The sequence below is a fragment of the Camelus dromedarius genome, chromosome 18 (assembly GCF_036321535.1).
Source record: "Camelus dromedarius isolate mCamDro1 chromosome 18, mCamDro1.pat, whole genome shotgun sequence".
NCBI classification, from domain to species: Eukaryota; Metazoa; Chordata; class Mammalia; order Artiodactyla; family Camelidae; genus Camelus; species Camelus dromedarius.
The window spans coordinates 12,059,287-12,066,129 of NC_087453.1; positions in this window are offsets into that span (position 1 = coordinate 12,059,287).

Here is a 6,843-nt window from a genome sequence, read left to right on the forward strand (position 1 = left end):
GCGTATAAGCAGTGACTTCCGGTACCGTCACGGAAGCCGGGGTGTGTCTACCAGAGGGACTGCCTGGGTAGGCCCTTCAGTTCAGGGCTGATGGATCTAAAGAGGCGCTGAGAGACCTTGAAGGGCTGTGGGCACAGGCGTGGGAGGGGCCGAGACTGAGGACCCCCGCCTTCCCCATGGAAAATGCTTAATAATACCAAGCGCGTCAATGTCATTGTGCCTCCCTGATAGATGAAGAAACATACTGAAAAAGGTTCCTTTTGCGAGGTCACACGGCCGGGCTCTTGCTTCCCTCCGCTTCTAGCGCTCTGTTTGCTCAGTCCTAAGCCTCGCCTAGCCCCTCTGGTGCAGGGCTTTCCCGCAAAACCCTCAAATAACTGGCGTTTTTATTATGAAAAAATTTCTAACATACAGGAATGTTAAAAGAATGAACACCTGTTTCCCCGTCACTAGATTCCACCATTAACATTTTACTCTAATTTATCATATATCAGTCTATAACTCCCTCAATTCATCTAATGTTTTGATGCATTTCAAAGAAATTTCAGGCATAAGTACACTTCCCCTTATATATTTCAGCATGCATATCATTAGAGTCCAATATTTACATTTTTCTTTCGGTGTAAAATTTACATACAATGAGATGCACAACTCCGAAGTTCATTCCGCACATTCACTGAGTCCAACAAATGGATACCCTTGTGCAACTCATATCAGGTTACAGAAGATTCGTAAAACCCCTGAAAGTTGGCTAATGCCCCTTGCCAGTCCTTGTGCCCCCTGCCTTCCAGAGGCAACCGCCGTTCTGATTTTCCTCCACAGAATAGATTAATCTGTTTCAGAGTTTCGTATAAATGAAAGCATCATATGGTAAGTTTATTTTGTGCAAGACTTCTTTCCTGGGAAGAATGTTTTGAGAATCATTCATTTGCTTGCATATTTGTTTCTTTTCATTTCTGTGTAGTATTACGTTGGATGAATATACCATAGTTTATCCATTTTCCTGTCCATATACACCTGAGCTCTTTCAAGCTTTTAGTTCTCATGAGCTAGGCTGCTACACAAGTTACTTTGTAAGCATATGCTTATTATATCCTTTGGGTAAATGTTTAAGAGTGGTCAGAGTAGGCTGAAGTTTAATTTTATAAGAAACTGCTAGATCTTTCTCCAAAATGTATCATTTCATACTTGCACCAACTATGTATGAGCCCCACGCTCCCATTGCTCCACAACGTTTGTTTTTAATCTGGGAGGCTTTTTAGTTTTCATCACATGGCTGTGTATGTAGTAGTATCTTACCGTGGTTTTAATTTGCAGCTCCTTGGTACCTAGTGATGTTGAACATCTTTTCATGTGCTTATCGGCTATTCATATATTTTCTTTTGTGAAGTGTCTTAAAATCTTTCCCACCTCTCCTCTTTTGTACTTCCTTACCTTTTTATTATTGAGTTGTAAGAGTTCCAAACAGTTTCTGTTTTGATTTTTCCACCTGCCCAATGGGAAACACATTCATGAAGGACTTTTTGCACAGTCTCTTGGTAAAACTCATGATACTTCTCTGAAGAGCCAAACTTGGTGTCTGGCAGGTCTGCCAAGATATGCCCTAACTAACCAGAGAGGAAGTGTCAAAAAGGTGTCTTTATCTCATTATGCCCTGATTCTACTTACATCCAGTGTTCCTGCCTCTCTAGACACAGAATAGAAGGAAGGCCATGAGCTTAGATGTCAGGTTCAAATCCCCACACCAACCTTTAATCCATACGAGCATGAGCAACCCGAGTGTCACTTTTCCTGCTCTGTAAAATGGATAAACCTGCTCTCAGGGTTGCTGTAAGGATCACAGATTAGGTACAGTAGAATCTGGAATGTAGTAAGTGCTTGATAACATCTACTGAGTAATAACATTTACTCAAACAAGTCTATGAGGTAGGTACTATTATCTCCATTTTACAGATGAGTAAACTGAGGTACAGAAATTCAGCTAATTGCCTAAGATCACAGTGGGTGATGGAGCCAGGACTAGAGCCTTCTCCCTCTCTAGTGTGCTACAGCCGACATTATATTTCCATTATCTGTGGCCATGTCTCTTCCTGGGAGAACTCTTGGCCAGCCTAGTATTTTAGTTGCCTTAGCAAGGAGGCTAGCACATAGTGGGTTCTCAGAATGTTTGAATGAGCAAACAAGACAACATCATTGTACAGCTCCATGTTGTCCCCACACTGCAGTGCTGTTCACAGTATCAAGTTCTGTGCACCCTGGGGACTGCTAGAGTGTGAGCTGTCTAGGGAATCTTCCCCTGAGATGTGGTCCCTCCTATCTCCTCCACAGCACAGGATTCTACAGGATGTCTTCTTCCATCCTTTCCAGAGTCTATGACAAGTCCACGCAACAGACAGAAGACACCACACTGTGGCCTGGAGACTGAAAGCTGGGCTGCTTGCCTCAAAGTTGGCTCCAAATCATCCCCCCATCTCCAGGAGCCCTGTGTGACCTCAAAAAAACAGTCAGCTGGAGACGCTGGCTCTGAAGGCCAGCCAAGCCCCTGTGGTTTGGCAGAAGAAAAGGTCATTGTCCAAACAGGAAGTGGTCCTGGGGTCTCAGCAGACCCTAGGCTTTCCCAGGCAGGGCTGGGGCTCATTGCAGCTGAACTGAAGGCTCCCTGTAGGCTCCTGAACAATTCCCCCCTCCAGAGGGCTGTCGATCCTGCTCCCCAGGCAAGCTCTTGCCCCACAGCCCACCGATCTTAGCATTGTGTGCCTGGAGTTATTGATATGTTGACGGCAACCACACTAGTCCAGCTTCCCATCATTGACCTTGGAGGGGAGTGGGGTGATCCCAAGAGCTGAGAAGCAGAGCTGTGGATATGATGGGGTGCAGCCCAGGAGAAGGCTCAGCCACAGTCAGACAGGAGGTTGAGCTTGCTACTCCAAAGGAAGGGAGAAAGCACAAGAGGACAGAGACCATGTCTTCTGTGTGCAGCAAAGTCAGTGGTAACCCAGCAAAACCACCGAATTTTACATGAGACTGAGCTTTGGCCCAGCTTAGTGGATGATCTCAACTTCAACACAGAGGCTTTCAGGGAAAAGGGGGCACAAAACTCCCACAAGTTTCTCAGTAGTGCTAGAAAAAGCCCTTAAGAACTGTCACGTACAATGGCCTCCTGCAGGGCTGGAAGCAAAGTGGGACTATTGGGAAGACTGCAGCCCTGTCATTCAGCCTGGATGGCACAAAGAGCTTTGAGATTTAGGCTGAAGGGCACTCATCCCATGGGTGGTTTGATGTATGAAAGGAAGTGGAATGATTTATTTTTTCTGATGTGAAAAATGACTTGATGTTCCTTAAGGCTAGGTCCTTTAACCCCCGCTCCCTTCATTCCACACTCTCCCTGGGCAAGCTCACTCACACCCATGGCTACACTTGCCACCTATACACTGATAACTCATCTATTTATTTTTCCAGCCCAATCCTCTCATCTACATCCCACACTAATGGGTCCAAGTACCTACTCAAAATGTCCTCTTGGTCTCAAAAACATCTCAAACTCAACATATCCAAAACCCAATTTATGACCTTCTTCCCAAACCTGGTTCTCTCCTTAAACCCCCCATCTAGGGGAAGAACCTTCCAAACCATCCTGTTGTACAAGGCAGGAGCAATGGTGGCACCCTTGACCTCTTCCTCTCTCACACCCACCTATCCACTATTTTGGAATTTGCCTCCTAAATATCTCTTTATCCCTTCCATTTTTCCACATGCACACACACACCCCCCTACCTCCACCATCTTCCATTACCTCTCATCTATATGGCTGCAGTTGTCTCCTGGTTTCCAGGCATCCACTCTGGTCCCCTCCAATCAGTACTCCCTACAAGGAATCCTTCCAGCCAGTCTCCCCCAGTCTACTCCTACTCATCCTTCAGATCTCAGCTCAAAAGCCACTTCCTCCAGGGAAGCACCTCGTGACCTCTCTGAATAAGCTATTAACTCCTTCCTAGCACTAGTCCTAGTTGCAATTTGACATTTGGGCCCCCAGTAGACCCTAAACTCCCAAAGAGCAGGACTGTCTTTTTTTGTTTTTGACACTACCACATTCCCAAGGCCAAGTTCAGTGTCTTACACACGTTAAACACTGACATTTCGTATTTATTGAATGTCATTTAATCGTTTATATCCTGCCTCAGCCCAGCTAGGCTAACCATCCCCACCGTCTTCTGGGCCACCGTTACCTCTCGCATGGATTATTACGTCTGTCCTGCTCCTGTCCTCTTCCAGTATCTTTACACTGCAGCCAGAATTATCTTTATAACAAGCAACTCAACCACTTGTAATCCTTTATTACTTCCAATAAAGTTCAAATTTGTTAACATGGAAACTGCTAGTTATCTACCCAATCACTACTATTCTCTTGTTTCTTAGTAATGTAGCTGATTTTATCAAGACAGCAGTGTGCCCTACTAAAGGATGGTCCCAGCCTCCTCAGCAGCCAGGGTGCTTCTGAGAGGTTTGGCAGGAAGCAGAGAAGTCAGATGCATTGGTAGCTGAAATCAAAAGGGTTATTATCTCTCCAAAGAATCTTTGGAAGTGGCTTTTGACCAGAATCTCCTTTCTTCTAGATAATGCTGTGTCCCTATGTCTATGAAATGTCCGGAAAACATTCCTCATGTTACCAAGTTCCGGCCGATAAGATGGAAGTGGATACTATTGGTTAGAACGTCCAAAAATGCTTCTCAAAGTGGGAATAGACAGCTGGCGGTGCCTTTTTGGCCCATCCCCAATTTCTTCTCCTGCTTTCCACTGGTTTCAACCACATGATGGCTGGGGCCTCAACAACCATACTGGATATGAGATATCAATGAGAACCCAGCCATGCGCCTTAGGTGGCTGAGCAAAAAGAGCCAAAAGGACCTGGGTGCCCAGTAACTGTGGAGCGACCACATAGCCCTGTACTTTGGACTTCTTTCATATGAGGAAATAAAATTTGTATCTGAAGTCACTGATACTTTGCTAGCAGTCAAACTGAAACTTGATACAGGCTTCAAAGCATGTCCTGACCTGACCTTTGTCAGTCTTACCTGTCCCCTCATTTCCTGCTCAAATTCAAAAATTCAGCCAAGCTGAATGTTTTTCAGTTCTGCAGGACATTTCTCTCCATTTAAAGTCTCTCCAAGCTGCTCTTTCTGCCTGGATTACAGATCCCACCTGGGTAACTCCTGCTCATCCTTTGGACCCCAGCTTAGAAATCAGCTCTTCAATGACCGTACAAGCTAGGTTAAGATGCCTCTGTTTTGTAACAGAACGACTCCTCACCACACTACATATCACACTGTGAACTGTGGTATTTACGTGGTTTTCTCCTCCACGAAGGCAGGGATACAGCCTCTTGTTCAAAACTGTATTCCAAATGTCCAGCACAGGGGTTCAATAATTATTTATTGAATAAATGGAGTAAATGAGTGATGAGAATATGGTATTGGGTAGGAGCTAAAGAAATACAGTGGGTGTGAGATCTGTACAATGTGAAAAATGAAGTGGAATGGTTGGTATATTATTATCTATTTATTATTTATACCATGCCCTGTTCCAAAAAGGATCTAAGGAAGCAGGATGGCTGGAGTACCATCTCACTGGGAGTGTTAAGGAGTTCACGTCCATTTAGAGACACTGGCTTAGGAGACTCTAGCAGGAGACTGCAGGACAGTTTGGGGGAGGGAGGAGTGCTAAGAAAAGCAGTGGCCTCTTGTACTATCTCATCTTCCATCTCCTCACTGGCAAGCCCTACCTCAGGAGGAAGCCAAAAACTGGCGGGAGGGAGTGCAGCAGGAAAAAGTTAGCAATAAAGCAGGAGTGGGTTAAGTCCTAGAAAGATACACCATCCCACCATCCTTTCCTCCCTCAGGTGCCTACTGCAAGTAGAATCTGGTCTTCTCCGAAGGGCTCTGGCTGGATCTAGGGTCTCAAGTGGAGAACAGCCAGCTCAGTCAGTCTGTAGGTGGGGGCCCACTGCTAGCTGCAGGCTCCAGGCTCTGCGCCGCCATCACCCCCATCCTCCTCCTCGTCAGACTGTGCCAAGGGCGTGTCTGCTCCACCGTCACTGGGATTTGGGCTGTGCGGGTTGATGGAGGAGTCAGAAGACGAGGAGGAAGTGCGGGATGTGGTCCTGTCTGGCGTGGGCATTGGCAGGCTCAGCTCCTCTGGGTGGTCGTCTACCCCTGCCCGGAGAGAAGAGCTGGTCAGAGCCACAAACAGGGCTTCAGAGGATCCACAGAGATGATCTGGCCAGGAGACACTGAAGCCCAGAAAGGGGCAGGGACTTGACCAGTCACTCAGCCAGCCTCCTGACTCCCAGTTCCTCCCACTTCACTACACCACATCTGGGCTCTAGAGTCAAGTCAATCAGTCAAGAGTTCAAGTTCTACCTACATCACTTCCTTGCTATTGAGCATCTTTGGGCAAGTCGCTTTGCCCTCTCAGGAACTTTGCTCCTCCTCTGTAAAAAAGGGACACCTATATTCCAGAAGGGTTTCGAGGATGATATCTGAGAATGCTTATAAAATGTGTAGCACATAATAGGCCATCAAAAAATAGTAGCAGTTTTAAATAAGAGAATATCTACCTTATAAATTAAGCACATAGGCTTTGGAGTTGGACACCCATGGTTCAGAGCCAACTTTTCCCCTTTCTGGCTATGTGACAACTTCTCTGAGTCTAATGTCCTTCTTTATAAAATGATATTAATATCCCCTGTCATAATAGGACATGTAGGGATTGAGAGAGCAGTAAAGTAAAATGCTTTAGCACAGTATTAAAACCTAACAAAGTGCTAAATAAACATTAATATCAAGA